General features: G+C 34.4%; 1 long non-coding RNA gene across 1 annotated transcript; it reads right to left on the bottom strand.

Annotated features, from left to right (window-relative positions):
- Window positions 1-19172: 19172 nt before the first annotated feature.
- LOC110458243 lies at window positions 19173-21880 on the bottom strand. Its single transcript, XR_002463778.1, has 3 exons — window positions 21813-21880; window positions 21259-21328; window positions 19173-19242 (listed from the first exon to the last, which is right to left on the bottom strand). It is a non-coding gene; the product is annotated as an uncharacterized LOC110458243 (long non-coding RNA).
- Between the last annotated feature and the right edge of the window lie 1519 nt (window positions 21881-23399).

The raw sequence follows: 23399 nt of genomic DNA, 5'->3' as shown, positions 1-23399 counted from the left end.
ACGCGATTTTCAGCATGAGCAGCGCGAATCGACTTTCCTAGAGTAATCTTGAAACGCTTTTCTTTTCCCTTGGCTTCAGGCCATAACGGTGTAACTTTTTTTAGTGTTTGAAACCTAATCCTTCCGCAAGTTTCTGTAATTTGTTTCCGTTGAACGGTGGTCCATTGTCCGTTTTCAGATTTTGTGGAATTCCAAACATTGCAAAATCTTTTCTAGTTCTGGTATAACAATACTTGCTGATACGTTTGATAGTATCTCAATTATTGGATACCTCGAGTAGTCATCGACGAGTACCATTAAGTAGGATCCTATCGAGAACGGTCCACAAAAACCTATGCTTACTCATGCCCACGGAGGTTCTGAGAGTTATGTCGTCCGTAAGGGTTGATTAGTTGTCTTAGGGACTGATACAAGGCACGGAATACACCGCGTATACACGTCCTGAAATATTTTGTCTATACCGAGTAACCAAACTTTTCCCGCAGTAGTTGTTTTGTTTTCACAATTCCCTGATAACCCTCACGGGCCAGCTCTATCGCTCGTTGATGTAGAATGGTGGGAATTACCAATTTGTTTTTGCATAACAGCACCTCACCGTCACTTGTGGTCACAACTGTCAGATTACTGCGTACTCTTGACAATATTTCCAGGGTTTTGCTGTCATAATGTTTTTTTCCATACTCCTGATTTGACGGATTGCATGCCCTTTTGAAGTTCCATATATCTCTTAATAGCCATACAGTTTTCGTGGAGTGCCTTATGTACCGCGCTTGTATGTAGCTTTCCGTTATTTCAGAATGTTACCGCTTTGTAAAGTTATTGGGTGTCCTGACATATAGTCCGCGGCATTGGTTTTGCCTCGCTTGTATAAAACCTTGAAATCATATTGTTGAAATCCCTCGATTCTCGCTGGTGGTTTTGATTTTGGTTTGTTAAAGTTTCACTCTAGTGGTTTATGATCACTGATGAGCGTAACTGTGTGTCCATAGAGATACAGATAACAATGTTCACATCTCCACAGTATAGCTAGTGTCTCTCTCTCTCTCTGTTTGTTCAACATCTGTCAGAGCTCTGCTTGCGGGAGCGATTATTTTACCTTCTCGAGATGAAATAGCACCTAATCCAACTGATTTTTAATCCACTACAAGATTAGTCAGCTTCATCTGATCCAAAGTACGGCAATACTGTGTCACTTGTCAGGTCCTGTTTCAGTTTTTTAAAATGCTTTTTGCTGACTGTCTGTCCATTTCCATTTCGTTGTGCTTTTTGTAAGAACTATTGGCGGTTCTGTTGTAGTAGAATAGTCAGGTATGAATCGTCCAACGTAGTTTGTAATGCCTCTGAAGCTTCGCACCTCTAATATGTTTGTTGGAGTAGCGGCGTTCTTGATTGCTTTAACCTTTTTAGGGTCAACCGATATTCCTTCCGCTCCAAATATGTACCCATACAATTATATTTTTTTCTTGTTGAACTCGCACTTGTTTTTGTTAAGTGTTAAGTTCTTTTCCTTCCGAACATTGCTTCGAGACGTTTGTTATGTTCTTCCTGTGTCCTGCCATTAACAATGATATCATCGCTGACATTTCTAACTCCTTTTAGATCTCCTAGGCATGTCTGTAATGTATCTTGGAGAATTTCTGCTGCTGATGATATACCAAGTCCAACGTGTGTTAAGCATGTTGTGATGTTTCGTACTTTTTCTGTCAAACCACCATGCTATAGTTTGTGTGGAGTACATCTATCAGTAAACTATAGGCTTTGTGACTTATGTTTTGCCATTTTTTTACTGCACCGTTTGTACTTGCCATTATTCAAAAGTTAAGAAGGCTTAAATACTTGTTCAAAATTAAATATCATGAAAAGTTTTGTAAATAGATTGGTAGATATTATTTGATATGGCTTGCTATGTAAGGGGTAATTCAATTATTTGCTTATGATAAATTTCAAAATCTTTGATTGCAGTAAAATATAAAAAATAATATCATTAAAGAAATCCCTGATTATAAAGCGGTCCATTAGCCGGTGCCAAAATATATGATGTTAATAACAAGAACTCACTTGTACCAGTTTATATTAGAATCTCCATTTCAAATAGCTTCTCCTTATGCATGTACAATGCATTTTGTATGTATTATATACTGATTGGCCAAACGCTTAAAGATGAAATGTCGAGGATGCGTTGTTGTTGTTGTCGTTGTGACTGTCGTGAACCCCCTACATTGTGGTTGTTGTTTCGGTCGTGAACCTTATACACTGTGGGTATTGTTATGGTCGGGAACCCAATATGATGTGGATATTTTGACAATGTGTATGTTGTGAAGGTCGTAAACCCCCTACACTGTGAGTGTTGTGTCGGTCGTGAGCGCCTACACTGTGAGTTTTGTGACTGTCGTGATCACCTTAAACTTTTGGTGATGTGACGGTCTCGAACCCCCTACGCGGTGGGTGTTTTGATGGTCATGAACCCCCACAGTGAGGGTGTTGTGACGGGCTGAACACCCTAGAGTGTGGGTGTTGTGACGGTCCGGAACCCCCTACACTGTGGGTACATATGAATCATATGTCTCATAACTACAGTGTACAACCCTTGAAACACAATGAGTGGTGGGTTCCTCTTTACCACACCCTATTTACTACCTTATTTCATAACGTGGGTTCGCGTTGAATCCCAGTCTTTGAGGGGGAAGCTCTACTTCAGAGCACCGGAGACATTTAGTCTCAGCTGACGTTTTGTAAAACAATCTTTGATACTGTAAACATTCGCATACCTTACACCCAATACATCACTGTCTACACATCAGACAAGCTTTCATTGTGAATGATACATCACCCAATGACGCTTCCAGACAAATTTGGTAAAATTCCATTCAGCGTTTCGTTTAAGGAAATTTACTTGATAGGCTCGAACAGACGATAGAAATAGTTAATCCTTAGGAAGACATCAAATATTAATACCAGGCATCAGAAAGGCGTTCCTTTCAACTATTTATTTTCAACAAGACACACGATGAAAAGTTACCTTTTCCATGTTCATTGAAACGGAATGGCTAGTTTTCCACGTGTTCCTATTTCCAGCTTTAACATCTAAATCTGATGTCAACTCCATTTACACGTAGGTTTATATTCAATATCACATCCATAGTCATTAAATGCGATATTTCACATATCAAAATCATGAAAACAACTGTTTTATACATACGAGCGCAAAATCGTAATAAAACCCACCCTTGCATGTCAGTGATCTTCACAAATCACACATACCGAATGTGTGTGTCTTTTTTCATCTGATATTTTAATCATAAAGCTTTCAACAAAAGCTTTCCCACCCAAGGGACTCAGGAGGGTAACATATTGGTTCAGAACTTAATACAGTGAAAAAGTATATTGTATTTTTTTGTTTGTTCTGGTTTTGTTAACAGAGTGGTAGATTGTATAGGATATGGCTAGCTCTGTAAGTGATAAATTCAATTATTTCGAATTTTTAGAAGCATGGTCAAATCTATACTCTGGATGGAGGAAGAACAAAGATAATTTTCGATCGGGATGAAAAGACTGGAAGAACTTCTATTGAAAATTCACCAACATGCTTTTTATTTAAAATCATTGAATACAACTGTCTAAAATGTTATATCGCTAGACATATCTATGTAAAACATATAATATGTCTCGCCAGATAACACATCCACTTGCTATAGCGGCTGGAAGGCATAACAACATTCCTAAAGAATTGTAAAGAATGTAACTGCACTGATGAGGAAGAAAGATTCCATAATATGTAGCTGGTTTTTGATAAACTTTAAAATCTTGAGTTCAGTAGAACTTATCATTAGGAAAATCCCTGATTATAAAGCTGTTCAGTACTAAGTGCCATAGTCAGTGACGCTAAAAACGACAAATCATTAGTATCAGTTTACATACCTACTTACAACCTCCATTTAAACTAAACTCTCGTTATACAATGCATTATGTATGTATTATTTAATGATTGGCCAAAAACTTAAAGATGAGATATCTTGGATGTGTTTTTGTTGTTGTTGCTGTTTTTGTTGTTGATGTTGTTCTTATTGTTGTGACAGTCTTGAATCCATACAGTGTTGGTGTTGTGTCGGTCGTGACCCCTTATGCTGCTGGTGTTGTGACGGTCGTGAACCACCTACACTGCTGGTGTTGTGACAGTCGTGAACCCCTAATACTGTTAATGTTGTGACGGTCGTGAACCTCATACACTAAGGGTGATGTGATGGTCGTGAACCCGCTACAGTGTTGTTGTTATTACAATCGTAAAACCATAACACTTTGGGTGTTGTGACACTCGTTAATCCCTTGAACTGTGGTTGTTGTGACAGTATTGAACCCCATACAAAATGTGTGTTGTGGCAGTTGTAAACACCCTATAGTATAACTACCATAAAACCTCTTCACTGTGGTGTTGTATTAGTTGGAAACCCCATTAACTGTGTTTTTTGTGACGGTCGTGAACCTTCTACACTGTTGGTGTTGTGATGGTCTTAAACCTGCTACAATTTTGTTGTTATTACTACAGTCATGAACCCCCAACACTGTGATATTATGAAAATTGTAATTCCTCTACACTGTTGATATTGTGACGGTCAACAACACCTTAAACTGTGGTTGCTGTATCGAAAGTAAACCCCCAACACAGTGGTTGATGTGACGGTCGTGAACTCCTTACACTGTTGGTGTTTTGACGGTCGTGTACCAAATATACTGTTGGCCTTGATACGGGTTTACGTCGAGATGACTTTGTTGTCTACACCTCTGACTCAATCATTGGTATTGGTTCATTTTTACAAATCTGGCTACACTCTGTTTAGCGTTGTTTATTACACTGACTTGAAGGATTTTGGGCACGATTTTTCATAATTCCATATTTTACGGCCATGTTATGCAATAGCTCGAGTAGTCACCGATACCCTGCCTCCCTAAGTACTCAGAGGATTGACAGACCAAGTAACACCCAATCTATGTCGGCCTAGTGAATATGCATATTTTGAACTTGGTACAAGGTCACGTGATGTGTGACGTCACAGTGGCACAGCCTATCCGATATCTTGTTCGTTACATATACCAATTCTGACACGCTATTAACATATTCATCTTCATAACGGTGTTATGATATCAACAAATATGAATAAAATCATGAATCGACAAATAACGACGTCAATAGAGCTCTTATCAGAAAGAGAAGTTAAACATTCAAGCATGAATCACGGAAATCTAATTCCGGGCCAGCATCAACTACATTCAATGCAAATTCAAGACGAGATACTGTAACGTTTGGTTGCCTATATCTAGGTAACGGGACACTTCTGAAAGCCTTGCCATTACATATCCAGTTACACTCCGATTAGTTGTGATTACTCTGTGTTGTGTATGGTTTTTTATTTTTGTTTGAAAAATATAACATTTGCTGTGTCGTTTTCTCTGCTATTATTACTCATGTGACGAAATCTGAGAAGACGAGAGACGTATTAATTCAACAATTCAGATAAGCTGACGACTAGTTGCGTGCAATCTAATAATCTCGATTATGCCACATTCCACGGAGCACCAATACATTTACATTGAACAAGGTCACAAAACATTATTACGAGGAATAACACGATGGGTTTCGTGCCACTGTTTATAAAATTCTTGGTTATCCTGTTAAGTGATGCGACTTTGTTTTTGAAGCTCATAGTTAAGCTATGCGTGTTGTTCCTTTTTTTGAGATTTTTTCTTCTTCCTTTTTATGTAAAGATTGTCACATCCTCGATACACCAGGAGTAACGCCTCACCTGCGCTCTCTGCCCTAGAATATCTCATAGCAATTCGGAAAGCACGAGGATAGCTATTTACTTTGTATCAGGTGAAACAAATAGCTCGGTTGCTCCTCATTCTTTGAAGATTGCGAAGGAGTGCAGATTATTTTGATATTTATCAAAGGATGAACTAGTCCAATGTACTTATACCACCCACAGGCGTACACAGAGTCTTCGAGTTTGCCATAAAGTATCTCGGATGACAGTGTCGTCGCATTGTTGAATACACGTACGCGCTTCACTACGGCTTATAATGTTAAGTGTTAGAAAATGTCCAAACACTTGTTTTTTGTACTGCTGGAAATATCCTGATTCAGTCCCTGTATGAATATTGTAGTAAAGTCAATTGCAGAAACAGTGTTTGTGTTCGTTGTTTTTAGGAATAGGACGATCATTGAGGTCAAAGCAAATATTGACGTAAGAAAATGCAGACATATTTGGTCGATTAAACCTTTTTTGTTTAGATGACACCTACCAAACTCCATGCAAGGCCAGTATCACTGACAAGGAAATGGCGTCCAGTTCAGGCAGTGCTGTGGACCGAAAACGTTCCGCTCGGGGTAAGTTTTTCCTGTTATACATGCTTCTGCTGTAGATTCGATTAAAGTTTCTCTACAGCGATAAATACTTTCTTACATGTTTTGAATTGTTTCCCCCGAGTCCAAGAGAATTTCGATTGGGTAGGTAATTATTGAGAAGGTATTTTATGTTAAACCATTAGCTGTTCTAGATCAAAGGATCCACAAATACACCTCACTATGATATGACATAATTACGAACGAGCGTCGTGTGTTAAACACATTTTCAGAGGGAAAATACAACACAGGAAATATGGTATTTTTGGAGGCAGCTGAAATATTTGGCTAAACATAATGGAGTTAATATTTGTCAATTTTAAGTTGTTATCTGGGGCTAAGTAGGTAAACATAGAAATCTATTTTGGTTTCAGTGGGAATCAGAATGGATAATAATATATACTTGTATACTTCTCAACAGTATTCTTCTAACCATTTAATCAGGGCAAAGTCGTTTTGTGAAACCGTATACTTTCATAGAATATGAAATATCATGAACACTGAAGATACTTTCGTCATTATTGAACGCTTTTTCCGAAACTCTGCTTGTTTTAATCAGAACATTTTATTTGTTCCCTAACCCTTCCTCATACCCAACTGGCGGAAAACCTTGGTTCTCCTTTCTGAGAGTTTTTTTTTTCTAAGAAAGGCAAACCGCAATATTAAAATAAAGTTTAAAAAGGTTTTGAGCAAATTATATGAAAGCATGACAGAAGCAGCGATTGAATACGCTGAGAATAAAAAAAATCGAATGATTTAGTTTATTGTCGACACTTTGTGATGATTCGGTTGCAATCCCTTTCATAAAACTATTGGCAAACGCATGTTTTCAAAGTTTTACCGTATCCTCTTCATTCAAATATTGATTACCCCTTTTCACATAGTGATATAGGATAAATTGGAAACTCGATTGCTGAAAAGATAACGATCTTAAACAGCTTATTTCAGGTTACAGTCTAAGGGAGACAAACTTCTTTGACACCGACACCAGACCTAGTACTATCAAAGGTTGATAACAATCTCACTGATGATTAATACACCAAAGGCTTAGGATTGTGTAGTTTCAACTATAGTAAAATATGCCGTCTGATAAGGTGTAACTTTTTAATTTATTAATTCTCAAGTTACCTTTTCAAAACGTTGACAAACTAATTGCCATTTTTAATTTCGTAGCTGGGTTACATACCAAAATCAACTGTACACTTCCCTTATCATGTAACCATGTAACACATAGTACAAGCATCTTGATGAGTACAAAACCCACAACAAATATAAATAATTACTTTAGGTTTAAAGTAGATACGACAAAGATGTGTATGGGCGGATTAGTCGAGTGGTAAACACACCGGACTTCCACTCAGGCTGCCGTGGTTCGATCCCAACGTCGTCGTACACATGGATATTCAGAGAAAGTCTTTTTCTTCTGCCAACACAACTCCAACAACCCAGGTAGATGATAACTTGGTCTGATGTGGATGTTGCGGTATCTGTGCTGTGATATTCAAGTGACAATATAAATGATTGCCGTTAGAAGCACGGTCCCACTACAAACAGAACGCAATACATCTCCAGCACACACGCAGGCATACACACAAAGGAATATTTTAGACATAGGATAAGTAATTAGCGCCTGATAGGTCAGCTCCTGCGAATTCCTCAAATATGTTTATCTTTGTACTTTAAAGCGCGTTAGAGTAGCTTATGTTAGCTAGAAAGGGCGCTATATCAAATGCTGTATATAAATACATTATAAAAGCAGAAAAATGATCCTTACGGACGAAGAAATAATGTAAAAAGAGAAAGTCTCAACAACGAGTCTATAAAACACACTGATCGGAACTCGTGTATGCACATCCTTTCAAATACAGGGGTACGCTCTACCTTAAACGTTACATGAAGTTCGAACATTATAAAATATAAGTGAAACAGTACTGTTTAAGCGGGGTCTAAGAAGTCTGATGAATTCAGCTTCCTAAGCGTCACGTTTGATTACGTCTGCGTTAAATGAATAGGAAACACTTCAAATTTGTCATCCGTGCAAGAGTGTATGTGTTTACTAACTGGTAAAACTCGTAAGCTGTCTGTTCGTATTTGCTGTCTATGTACAGACTTTCTTGTTCGTAGCTCACCGCCCGTTTGACCGATAGAAAATTCAGAATAAGTGTTACAAATAAATGCGTGAATTACATTACTAGACTTGCAATTCATATATTTTTTGACCTTAAAACTAAAACCATTTTTGAACTTACATCAATTACATCTATAATAAGGTTACAAGTACCACAACGAGGTGTATTACATTTTGATATACATGCATTTAGATGATTACTTTCAAACCATATATATCTATTTATAATGTAGTTATGATTCATTCGTCACATATCCCATCTTATTTAAACAAGAGGCCCGTGGGCCTTAACTGACATCTGAGTTATATAAAAACTGATGTTATCGATAACTTGAACTATATGTAATGCAAAAGCAGTGTGAAAGATCTGAATAGTATATGTACAATGTACAAAAAGTGGTTCTGTCAGTAACTTAAGTCCCTTCCATCTATAAGGAGCGGTTGATTCTAACATATCTTGGTCTTGAGGAGAAGATTCTTGAAATCTATCCAATGCTTATAATGCCAACGAAGTTTGAATTATTTCCAATGGAAATTTAACAAATGCTGGTCCAATATGTGATTTGCCTGTATAAACTATAGTAAAATGTATCCCCTCCTCATGGGTAAACGTGAGACCCCAGGGTCATGAAATTCACAATTTTGGTAAAACACCTTAATACCCTTCCATCTATGAAGAGTATTTGATTCTACCATATCTGGGTTTTGAGAAGAAGATTTTTCAAATTTCAGTTGGTCCAAAATGTGATTTCCCTATATAAACTATAGTAGAGTGTACCCCTCCTCAAGGGAAAACGTAAAACCCTTGGGTTATGAAAGTCACTGTTTTTGCAAAGCACTTTAATACCCTTCTATATATGAAGAGTATTTGATTCTACCATATCTGGATCTTGAGGAGAAGATTTTTGAAATTTCAGTTGGTCCAAAATGTGATTTCCCTATATAAACTATAATAAAGCTTACCCCCTCCTCAGGGGAAAACGTGAAACCCTTGGGTCATGAAATTCACTATTTTGGTAAAACACCTTAAGACCCTTTCATCTTTAGGAGAATTTGATTCTACCATATCTTGGTCTTGAGGAGAAAATATTTGAAATTTCAGTCAAATCAACCCTTTCTGGCCCCCCTCATTAGCCCCTTGGGGTCAGTCACGGCTGATATATGCATACCATCAAACCCTATCCAATACTGATAATGCTAATCATGTTTGAATTAATTCCAATGCAAATTAAACAAATACTGGTCCAAAATGTGTTTCCATCTATGAAGAGTATTTGATTCTACTATATCTGGAACTTGAGAAGAAGATTTCTAAAATTTTAGTCAATTTGACCCTTTTTGGCCCCGCCTCTCAGGCCCCTGGGGGCATGGGACCATATTATTCACATATTTGGTTGACCTTGGTCCATGGAAGGTTTCTGCAAAATTTCATTGAAATTGGTTTAGGAGTTTTGGAGAAAAAGTCGAAATTGTAAATTGTTTACGGACGCACGACGCACGACGCCGACTTTGTCTCAGGTGACCTAAAAATGAGAGAAAACATTTCTGGTCTTACACATGCATTGTGCTCCCTTATATAAGCATATACTTGAAATGTCTACATATTGGAACATTCATAAATCTTGTGTAATCAAAAGCAAAAAGTATTTGATAAAGAAAAATCACCATCGCTTGTTTTTTGAAAGGTAATTAACTTGCAGATATAAACTGATTACTGATTGAGAAATGCGTTTTGATTTTGAGTTTTTTATTTTTTCATGTTTTATAAAATATGAAATGTATCAAATATTGCTCAGCGGACAGTCAATACAATTTGTTGAAGGACCATTAGACACATTAAGTTGTTTTTTCTAAATGCCAATAATAGGAAAATATTTGTTTGCTTGAACATGCATGTGTTCAGTTGAATCGTCAATTTTAAGACGAGTAATTGTAAGCTAGATAGGGCGATGTATCAAATGCTGTACATATATTTATAATGTAATTATGATTTATTCGTCACATATCCCATTTTTTTTTTAAAAGGAGAAAATAAATTTCTTGTCTTGTACATGCATCTTGTTCCCTTATATAAGTATATACTTGAAATTTCTACACATTCAAACATACATAAAATGATCCATAAAATACAGGAGATCAAATATCACGCAATGGACAGTTGATACAGTTTGTTGAAGGATCACCAGACACATTATTTTTTTATCCTCTGAAAGCCAATATTTCATCTGTGCATGTAAGATGACATTTGTATTCTTGAACATGTATGTGTTCAGTAAACCGTCAATTTTAAGACGAGTAATTGTGCATAGTAAACAATATGTATTAAGAAAACGTATAACAATTCGTTCCCTATCAATCAAGAAAATATAGTTCTGTGGAAACCTTAAAAAACAGGACAGATTAAGATTTTAAAAATAATTCCTCTCGATCACCAATAGATTGAAGTGATGAAGCATTATAGATTTAGGCATTATAATATTTGTGACATTAATATTTCATTTAATATATAAAACAAAAATCTCCATCTTTAAATATATTTCTATATTAATAAATGAACTAACATTACCGAATTGTTATCTTGTTTCTTAATTTCCATTTCTCAATGTGCAGATGTTCAATGCTAACATATTATCAATGTAAAGTGCAAGATGCGTGGAATTTTGTTTTAAATCTAATCAATCTTGAACTTTCTAATTCGTTGAAACAATATTGAGATGATTCCCATGCAGTACATACTGTTAAACTTCTATTCCTTCTTTTATGTGTATAACAACGTTTTACGTATTTCATAGAAAAAAATTGTAATGTCAGAAGGGGGAAATTGCCGGACCCTATCTGAATGTCACATATGGCAAAGGATCGGTGCTACAGTATCATATTTTGAGAAGGTCCAGGGTTTTGACTGTTCCTTATTGATAAAAAGGAAGTTTGGAGAAGTGATATTTTCAATTGCAATATTGATGATGATTGTGGCTGATTGTTTTGTAAAGGAGCATATTGTGTTTTAGTTGTTGTGAACTAGGGTAGGTCTCTTATGAGGGTTTTCAAGCTCTGTTGGCAGGCCCTGCGGTTTTGTCATCAGATGTTTGAACGAGAACACTTTCAACTGTGTTATTGTCAACCGGCGTTACTTATGCATACTACGGAAGCCAAATCGTGATTTCCTCAAATCCAAAGTTCGTCAGTTAATTCAGTTCCTGCTCAACCTTTAGGATCCTCTTCTCCGCAGGTATACAAAACGCAGTCCACGGCAAACAGATTAATTTAAATTGTGACACCTTATACTACGTTTATACCAAGTGAGCATTAATCACTCATCCTGGGGGTGGGGCAGGGGATCAGGACACGGGACGTGCACCCAGCTTTCGTGTTCATTTAGATGAACATGTCGATACAATCTGAGAATGAATCACTTTGATGATACATGTTTTCCATTCTTCTGAAAAGTCAACCGATTACGTAGTTTGTCCATTGTCACGTTTAGAATCATATTGACAGATGATTTAAAATGCACAGTTATCAAAAGCTACATCTTTAATGAAATATATCTGATTTTCTAAAACCTTTTATATAGGAGGCACGGTAGTCTAGTGGTAGGACGCCGGGCTCGTGAACGAAGGGTTGTGGGTTCGAGTCATGGCACGGCACGGCGCCGTGTTGTATCTTTGAGCAAGATACTTTCCTTCGCTTGTTCCAGTCTACTCAGCTGTAAATGAGTACGTGGTTGGGAAGTGCTAGAATTGTAGAACGCTAGCTGTCAGCGCCGCAATGGTAGCTCCTGCTGTATGCTCCCCAGAAAGTTGAGAAAGATATTGGCTAGTTGAAAAGGCCCTATAACCACGGATAATAATTTGTGAACCGTTTTAAGACGACCTACGAACTATAAGACTATAAAACTATATAAGAACCTCAAATTGATTAATTAATTATATAACAAAATTTCATTAAAAAACAACAGTTATATTGAGTTTATTTACTGTATCTTAGTTCTTTCATCATGATATCTAAATTTCATTGCATAATAATTGTCGTATCTAATACGCGTCCATGCGACAAATATTACTTACACTGATGTTCTTATGGTTGCCATTCCTTTTGCATATTTTATCCCTTTATTGGTATGTCTGGATCTATCAATATATCGTAAAGTTTAGTTTTGTTTCCATCATAATTCAGTGCTTCCGCCCAATTACACACTACTTTGTATTTAGATTCAATTATTCATTTACATTAGAATCTTACTCAAGTTTAATGCACCTTTAGTTGAGGTCATATGTCTTCCTAATATATACGTAATTGCATGCTGGACAAACACAAGTTCAACAATACGACAACCTTTAAAACTAACCAAGAATATCGTTTGGACTTGTGTCAGTACAAAAAAACAGAGATTTAAACATTTACGGTAATTTATTGAAAACAAGAAAGATATGGACGTTCTGTCATTCATGTGTAACATACTTTTCTCTATTGCTGGAACATCACGGACAGGTTGACGATAACAAATCTTACTGGTCGTCCAAGGTAAAATGAGTAAATAGGAGGAGTGTTAAATAACCAAGTTCCTAATCCAAAAGGTATCCACATGACCGAAAAAAATCCGCGCTAATTTCCTTGTGATGTTCATTTATTTTTTACTTTTTTCATTCCTGCTTTGGTCTAGTTTCTTGCCCAGAACGTAATTATTAGTTTTGTTTTAATTATCAATCAGTGCTTCCACCACATATACACTACTTGTTTAATTAATATAAGAATGTTATTTCAAGTATCCTACACATTAAGTTGATGTCATACATCTTCTAAATAAACAATTTAAATATAACGATAGACATTACAAATTCACTAACAATTGAATTTTGACATGTGTCCTTACGAAAATCAGATGAAAAAACATTCTAAGATGAAGTCTCTTCTTTTGTTTAAATAATATAAGACGGTTCATTTATTGGAAACCATGTTAAATTTGAACATTGTCATCAAGGTGTAACATTAATTTAAAAATGTGTAAAAATTATGACGACAATTTTGGCATAATCTTCTCAGCTTTTAAAATAATATCGATGTCTTGTTGAATATAAAATGGGATATATCCAATACGTACTTATGTGACAGACAATACCTACGCTGATTGCTTGCTGATGTATATTTCTATTTTTTTCTTGGCTACTTCTGCCTTGGTCTGTTTGGATCTAACAACAGTTTGTAAGTATTTAATTTTGTTTTAATCATCATTCAGTGCTTTCGCCACCTGTACACTACTTGCTTAATTTATATGATAATCTCATTTCAAAAATCATACACATTTAGTTAATGTCATATATCTTCTAAGTATACAAGTAATTCCATGCTAGACAAAAACAATTTAAACATCACGATAGACATTACAAATTCACGTACAATTGGATTTTGACATTTGTCATTGAGAAAATCATGTGAAACAGTCCAAGATGAAGTTTCTTCTATTTTTTTAAATTATATAAGACGGTTCATTTATTGAAAAACAAGATAGAATTGGACATAATATCAATAAGGTATAAATATTTATGCGACAGATAATACCTTTGCTGATTTCCTGATGATGTTAATTACTATTTATTTCTTGTTTACTCATGCCTTGGTCGTTTTTGGATTTTACAACAGCAAGTAAGTATTTGTTTTTTGTTTAATCATCAATTAGTAATCCCGCCACCTATACCCTGGTTGTATAGTTAATACGAAAATCTCATTTTAAATACCATACACATTTAGGTAATGTCATATATCGTCTACATATACATGTAATTGCAGGCTAAACAAAAACAATATTAGAATCACGATAAATACAACAATATCAACTACAATAGGATTTTGACATATGTCATTAAGAAAAATAGGTTGAAACATTTTAAGATGCAGTTTCTTCTTTTGTTTAAATTATATAAGACGGTTCATTTATTGGAAAACAAGATAGATTTGGACATTATGTCATCAAAGTGTTACATTATTTTCTTGATGGCATAAAATTATGACAACGATTTTGGCATCATGTTCTCAGTTTATAATGTAAGATCTATGTCTTGTTGAATACAAAATGTGCTTTATCCAATAAGTACTCATGTAACAAACAATACCAACGCTGATTTCCTGAGGATGTTCATTTATTTGTATGTCTTGTTTTCGCCTGCCTTGGTCTGGCTGGATCTAACAACAGGGCGTAAGTATTAGTTTTGTATTAATCATCAATCATTGCTTCTGCCACCTATACACTACTCGTTTAATTAATTTGATAATTTAAATTTCAAATACCATACCGTTATAATAAGGTCATATATCTTCTAAATATACAAGCAGTTTGCATGTTAAAAAACTACAATTGTTACATCACGATAGATATTACAAATTCACCAATAATTGGATTGTGACATGTGTCATTAAGAAAATCAGGTTGAAACATTCCAAGATGAAGTTTCTTCTATTGTTAAATTGATATAAGACTGTTTATTCATTTCAAAACAAGATAGATTTGGACATAATGTCAATAAGGTGTTGCATAATTTTCTTAAAGGGTAAAAAATATGACGACAACTTAGCAATATCTACTCAGCTTATCAAATACTATCTATGTCTTGTTGAATAATAAATGTGCTTTATCCAATAAGTATTCATGCGACAGATTATATCTTCGCTGATTTTTCGATGATGTTCATTTCTATTTATTTCTTGTTTACTCCTGCCTTGGTCTGGTTGGATCTACCAATAGAACGTAAGTATTAGTTTTGTTTAAATCATCAATCAGTGCTTCCGCCACCTATGCACTACTCGTTTAATTAATATGAGAATATCATTTCAAATACCAAACCGTTATGATAAGTAATTCCATGCTAGACAAAAACAATTTAAACATCACGATAGACATTACAAATTCACTTACAATTGGATTTTGACATGTGTCGTTAAGATAATCAGTTAAAACATTCTAAGATGTAGTTTAATTCATTGGAAAACAAGATAGATTTGCACAATATATCATCAAGGTAATACATGATTTGCTTAACGGTTAAGCATGATGCGACAATTTTAGCATCATCTTCTCATTTTGTAATGTAATATCTATGTCTTGTTGAATACAAAATGTGCTTTATCCAATAAGTAATCATGCGACATATTATACTTCGCTGATTTTCTGATGATGTTTATTTCTATTTATTTCTTGTTTACTCCTGCCTTGGTCTGGTTGGATCTAACAATAGGATGTAAGTATTAGTTTTGTTGTAATCATTAATCACAGCCTCCGTCACCTGTACACTACTTGTTTAATTGATATGATAATTTCATTTCAAAAATCATACTCATTTATGTCGTATATCATCAAAATAATGATCTCAATGGCTATTTTTTTTGCGAAATTTGTGGCACGATCTACTCGGTGTATCAAATAATATCTATGTCTTGTTAAAAATGTGCTTTATCCAATAAGTATTCATGCGACAGATAATAACTTCGCTCATTTGCTGATGTTGTTCATTTCTATTTTTTTTCTTGTTTACTTCTAGCAAGGTCGGATTTAAATCTAACACCAGCAAGTAAGTATCAGCTTTGTTTTAATCATTAATCTGTTCTTCCGCCACCTGTACACTGCTTGTTTAATTAATATGAGAATATCATTTCAAATAAAAAACAATTTTCACATCTCGATCGACATTACAAATTCACTTACAATTCGATTTTGGTATGTGTCCTTAAGGAAATCAGTTTAAAACATACTAAGATGAAGTTTCGCCTGTAGTTTAAATAATATAAGACGGTTAATAACTTGGAAAACAAGATAGATTTGTCATTAGGTCATCCATGTGTTACATTATGATCCCAATGGCTAAACATTATTGCGACAATTTTGGCATAATCTACTAGGTGTATAAAATAATATTTATGTCTTCTTGAATTTCAAATGTGCTTTATCCAATAAGTATTCATGCGACAGATAATACCTAAGCTGACTTTGCTGATTTCCTGATGATGTTCATTACTGTTTATTACTTGTTATATTGTACCTTGGTCGGTTTCGGATCTTACAACAGTAAGAAAGTATAAATTTTGCTATAATCATCAATCAGTGCTTACGCCACCTGTATACTACTTGGTTAATACATATGAGAATCTTATTTTAAATGTCACCCACTTTGAAGTAATGTATCTATCAAATATACAATTAATTGCATGCTAGTTAAAAAGATTATACACATCTCGATAGACATTACAAATTCACTTACAATTATATGGTGGTATGCATCCTTAAGAAAATCAGGTTAAAAATTCTAAGATGAAGATTCTCTTTAGCTTAAATAATATAAGACGGTTCATTTATCGGAAAACAAGATACATTTGGTCAATATGTCATACATGCGTTGCGTTACATTATGATCTCAGTGGCTAAACATTATTGTGTCAATTAGGGCATAATCTACTCGGTGTGTACAATAATATCTATATATTGTTGAAACGTATGTCTTGTTGATAAAAAATGTGCTTTATCCTATAAGTATTCATGAGACAGATAATGCCTTCGATGATTTCCCGATGATGCTCATTTCTATGTATTTCTTGTTTACTCCTGCCTTAGTCTCTTTGAATCTAATAGCAAATCGTAAGTATGAGTTTTGTTTTGATCATCAATCTGTGCTTACGCCTCCTTTGCACTACTTGTTTAATTAATATAAGAATATCATTCTAAATATCATACAAATTTATGTAATGTCATATATCTTCGAAATATTCAAGTAATTGCATCCTAGACAAAGCAATTTTCACATCTCGATAGACATTACAAATTCACTTACAATTCGATTTTGACATGTGTCCTTAAGAAAATCAGTTTAAAGCAATCTAAGATGAAGTTACTTCTTTAGTTTGAATATTATAAGACGGTTTAATTATTGAAAAGCAAGATAGATTTGGTCATTATGTCATCCATGTGTCACATTATGATCTTTATGGCTAAACATTATTGCGACAATTTTGGCATAATTTACTCTTTGTATACAATAATATATATGTCTTGTTGAATAACGAATATGCTTGAACCAATAGGTAATCGTGCGACAGATAATACCTACGCTGATTGTCTGATGATATTTATTTCTATTTATTTTTTGTTTACGCCTGCCTTGGTCTGATTAAATCGTACAGCAAATCGTTAGTATGAGTTTTGTTTTGATCATCAATCAGTGTTTCCGCCACCTATGCACTACTTGCTTAATTAATATGAGAATCTTATTTCAAATACCATACTGTTATGTTAAAGTCATATATCTTCTAAATATACAAGAAATGGCTTGCTAGACAAACACAATTTTAACATCATAGACATTAAAATTTCACCTACAATTGGAATCTGACATTAAGAAAATCATTTTGAAACATTTTAAGATGCAGTTTCTTCTTTTTTTAAAATTTTATTAGACGGTTCATTTATTGGAAAACAAGATAGATTTGGACATTATGTCATCAAGGTGTTACGTTATTTTTTTAATGGATTGAAATGATGACGACGAATTTGGAATAATTTTCTCAGTTTAAAACGTACAATATATGTCTTGTTGAATACAAAATGTGCTTCAACCGATAGGTAATCGTGCGACAGACAACACCAACTATGATTTTCTGCTGATATTTATTTCTATTTATTTCTTGTTTACTTCTGCCTTGGTCTTGTTGGATCTATCTATAGGATGTAAGTATTAGTTTTGTTTTAATCATCAATCAGTGCTTCCACCACCTGTACACTACTTGTTTAATTAAGATGAAAATTGCATATCAAATATCGTACACATTTAGTTCATGTCGTAAATCTTTCAAAATAATTATCTCAATAGCTAAATATTATTGCTACCATTTTGGCACAATCTACACGGAGTGACAAATACTATCTATGTCTTGTTAAAAAATAAATGTGCTCTATCCAATAAGTATTCATGCGACAGATAATACCTTCGCTGATTTCATGATGATGTTTTTCATTCTATTTTTTTTCTTGTTTACTTCTACCATGGTCGGATTTGGATCTAACAACAGCAAGTAAGTATTAGTTTTGTTTTAATCATCAATCTGTGCTTCCGCCACCTGTACGCTGCTGGTTTTAAGACGGTTCATTTATTGGAAAACAAGATAGATTTGGACATTATGTCATCAAGGTGTCACGTTATTTTCTTAATTTATTGAAATGATGACGACGAATTTGGAATAATTTTCTCAGTTTAAAACGTACAATATATGTCTTGTTGAATACAAAATGTGCTTCAACCGATAGGTAATCGTGCGACAGACAATACCAACTATGATTTTCTGATGATATTTATTTCTGTTTATTTCTTGTTTATTTCTGCCTTGGTCTTGTTGGATCTATCTATAGGATGTAAGTATTAGTTTTGTTTTAATCATCAATCAGTGCTTCCACCACCTGTACACTACTTGTTTAATTAAGATGAAAATTACATTTAAAATATCGTACACATTTAGTTAATGTCGTAAATCTTTCAAAATAATTATCTCAATAGCTAAATAGTATTGCTACCATTTTGGCACAATCTACACGGAGTAACAAATACTATCTATGTCTTGTTAAAAAATAAATGTGCTCTATCCAATAAGTATTCATGCGACAGATAATACCTTCGCTGATTTCATGATGATGTTGTTCATTTTTTTTTCTTGTTTACTTCTACCATGGTCGGATTTGGATCTAACAACAGCAAGTAAGTATTAGTTTTGTTTTAATCATCAATCTGTGCTTCCGCCACCTGTACGCTGCTCGTTTAATTAATTTGAGAAACTCATTTCAAATATCATACACATTTAGGTAATGTCATATAGCTTCCAAATATTCAAGTAATTGCATGCAAGACAAAACAATTTCCACATCTTGATAGACATTACAAATTCACTTACAATTCGATTTTAATATGAGTTCTAAAGAAAATCCGTTTAAACCATACGCAGATGAAGTTTATCCTTTTGATTTAATCCAGTGACGCCTCGGTTTTTCTTTGTTTTTTTTATATTGCATACCTTGTGATATTTCAGATATCACATATGTGATATCTGAAATATCACATGGCTTTTCTGATTGGTCCATGCCACAATCTTGAGGCGTTGTCCATTTTAAAGTGGGCGTGACAAATCAACAAAGACACGAAAAACATTGCAAACAAATTTAATCAAATTTAGACACCGTAAGTGTAAAAAACAGTATTTCGCTATCTGGCACCGATAATGTGTTGGTATTATAATTTTTCACGCTACGTTACACGTAGACAAAGTTTAACAGCAAAACACAAACAGTCCTGAAGCTACATAAACGCGTTACTTACGCGACAGCACTGCAATTGTTACATGCATTACATGGAATAGAAATTCACGTGGCAATTATGCAACTGATACTGAGAACGACTAGGCATAGGTCCCATATCATTCCAAATGTCATGTTCTTTGTTTTTCTTCTGTTTTGGTCTTGACCTTCTAGATCGCACTTTTCCCACACTCTAATGCCCGGCTTATTTCCACCTGTTGCGCCTCGGACGGTCTCTTGTAGGCACGGACAGCGGTACTGCGATGTCTAGTCCTTTCCATAATCAACTGTTCATCAAAACCTAATGAAAGAAGAAAATAAATGGACATTTTATCGTGTAACCTTTAGGTTAATGTCAATGCGTATAACATGCAAATCAAAGTTTTAAAAATCACATAAAAATTAATAATTGTTTCATCACTACATTGTATTGTAATAGATTCTTTTTCAGTATTCACATGCGTTGCGGAAAAAGTAAATAAATAATCATAAATGGGAGAATATGTAAACAAAATAAATAACGCGTCTGTAATTTAACTTCAAATATCGTGTTAATGGATTATTTAGGATTTATGTTATTTATGGACATCAAAAGTTATTTTCATATCCGAAAAAGAACATTTGTTCTATTTGACTGATTATAAAAAAAACATACATGTATACACACGCTAACATTTTCGTGATTCACAATTATGTTTAGAAATGCTTTAATTTCAGACTTACCGGCTTGGTAAAGGAATGTCGTACATATTTGTCATTTAAAAACCCATCCAACCACTGCTTTGAATCAAATAGTCCAGAGTCGACCCTCAACTCCATTGCGTCGATGTCTTTCAGTTCCAATTCATACTTGTCGACGGCCTGTGATAAAGATATATCATTCAGACCTCTGAAAACATCGGTGTCAATGTTTATGAGGTCATTCCATGCCTGATCCACCATCATTGACACCTGAGACTGAAATTAATACTGTGGCAGGAAATGGGATGGGTCAGAAAGTGGCGGGAAAACATCAAAGTGATAACTTGACAGGTTCTGATCAGCTGTATAGCTCCGCCCCTTGACAAGTGGGTGACAAAAACCGCGGCGGTCATTGGATAAAACAGATACATAATTGGCACTCGTGACGTATGGGATATATCACACTCGTCCTGACGGACAAGTGTGATATATCCGATGCATCACTCGTGCACATTATGTATCTATTACATATTATATAAGACGGTTAACTTATTTGAAAACAAGATAGATTTTGTTATTATGTCATCCATGTGATACATTGTGATCTCAATTGCAAAAAATTAATGCGACAATTTTGGCATAATCTACTCGGCATATGAAATAATATCTATGTCTTATTGAAAAACAAAATGTGCTTTATCCAATAAGTATTCATGCGACAGACAATACCTTCGCTGATTGCTTGATGATGTTCATTTCAATTTATTTCTTGTTTACCCCTTCCTTGGTCTGTTTGAATCTAACAACAGTTATTAGATATTAGTTTTGTTTTAATCGTCAATCAGTACATCCGTCACTTATACACTACTTGTTTTTACTCACATCAAAATAATATTTTAAAAAACCATACAGATTTAGAAAAGGTCATATATTTTCTAAATATACAAGTAATTGCATGCTTTACAAAAACAATTTTAACATCACAATAGACATTACTAATTCATCTACAATATAAATTTGATATGTGTCATTAAGAAAATCAGGTTAAAACATTCTAAGATAAGGATCTTCTTGGGTTTATTATTATAAGACGGTTCATGCATTGGCAAATAAGACAGACTTGGTCATTATGTCATCCATGTATTACATTATGTTCTCTATGGCTAAATATAATGGTGACTTTTTTGGAATTCTCTACTCAGTTTTTAAACATAATATCAATGTCCTTTTGAAAAACAAATGTGCTTTATCCAATAAGTTTTCGTGCGACAGACAATACCTACGCTGATTTCCTGCTGATGTTTATTTCTATTCATTTCTTGTTTACTCCTGCCTTGGTCTGGTTGGATCTAACACTAGAATGTAAGTATAAGTTTTGTTCTTAATCATCAATCAGTGCTTCCGCCACCTATACACTACTGGTTTGATTAATATGAGAATTTCATTTCAAATATCGTACACATTTAGTTAATGTCGTAAATATTTCAAAATAATTATCTCAATAGCTAAATAGTATTGCTACCATTTTGGCACAATCTACACGGAGTTACAAATACTATCTATGTCTTGTTAAAAAATAAATGTCCTCTATCCAATAAGTATTCATGCGACAGATAATACCTTCGCTGATTTCATGATGATGTTCTTTTCTATTTTGTTCTTGTTTATTTCTACCATGGTCGGATTTGGATCTAACAACAGCAAGTAAGTATTAGTTTTGTTTTAATCATCAATCAGTGCTTCCGCCACCTGTACGCTGCTCGTTTAATTAATTTGAGAAACTCATTTCAAATATCATACAAATTTAGGTAATGTCATATAGCTTCCAAATATTCAAGTAATTGCATGCAAGACAAAACAATTTCCACATCTTGATAGACATTACAAATTCACTTACAATTCGATTTTAATATGTGTTCTAAAGAAAATCCGTTTAAACCATTCGCAGTTGAGGTTTCTCCTTTTGTTTTTATCCAATGACGCCTCGGTTTTTCTTTGATCTTTTCTTATATTGCATACCGTGTGATATTTTAGATTCACATATGTGATATCTGAAATATCACATGGCTTTTCTGATTGGTCCATGCCACAGTCTGGAGGCGGTGCTCATTTTAAAGTGGGCGTGACAAGTCAACAAAGACGGTTCATGCATTGGCAAATAAGACAGGCTTGGTCAATATGTCATCCATGTGTTACATTATGTTCTCTATGGCTAAATATAATGGTGACTTTTTTGGAATTCTCTACTCAGTTTTTAAACATAATATCAATGTCCTTTTGAAAAACAAATGTGCTTTATCCAATAAGTACTCGTGCGACAGACAATACCTACGCTGATTTCCTGCTGATGTTTATTTCTATTCATTTCTTGTTTACTCCTGCCTTGGTCTGGTTGGATCTAACACTAGAAAGTAAGTATAAGTTTTGTTCTTAATCATCAATCAGTGCTTCCGCCACCTATGCACTACTGGTTTGATTAATATGAGAATTTCATTTCAAATACCATTCACATTTAGTTAATGTCGTTAATCTTCCAAAATAATTATCTCAATAGCTTAACATTATTGCTACAATTTTGGCAAAATCTACGCGGAGTAACAAATACTATCTATGTCTTGTTGAAAAAAAGTGCTTAATCCAATAAATATTCATGCGACACATAATACCTTTGCACATTTTCTGATGATGTTCATTTCTATTTATTTTTTATTTACTCCTGCCTTGGTCTGTTTGAATCTAATAGCATATCGTAAGTATAAGTTTTGTTTTGATCATCGATCAGTGCTTCCGCCACCTATGCACTCCTTGTTAATTAATATAAGAATCCCATTTCAAATACCATACTGTTATGTTAAAGTCATATATCTTCT

The sequence above is a fragment of the Mizuhopecten yessoensis genome, unplaced genomic scaffold (assembly GCF_002113885.1).
Source record: "Mizuhopecten yessoensis strain PY_sf001 unplaced genomic scaffold, ASM211388v2 scaffold9503, whole genome shotgun sequence".
Taxonomy (NCBI): domain Eukaryota; kingdom Metazoa; phylum Mollusca; class Bivalvia; order Pectinida; family Pectinidae; genus Mizuhopecten; species Mizuhopecten yessoensis.
The sequence above is the reverse complement of the archived record's forward strand: the minus strand, read 5'-3'. Positions and strand labels throughout refer to the sequence as shown.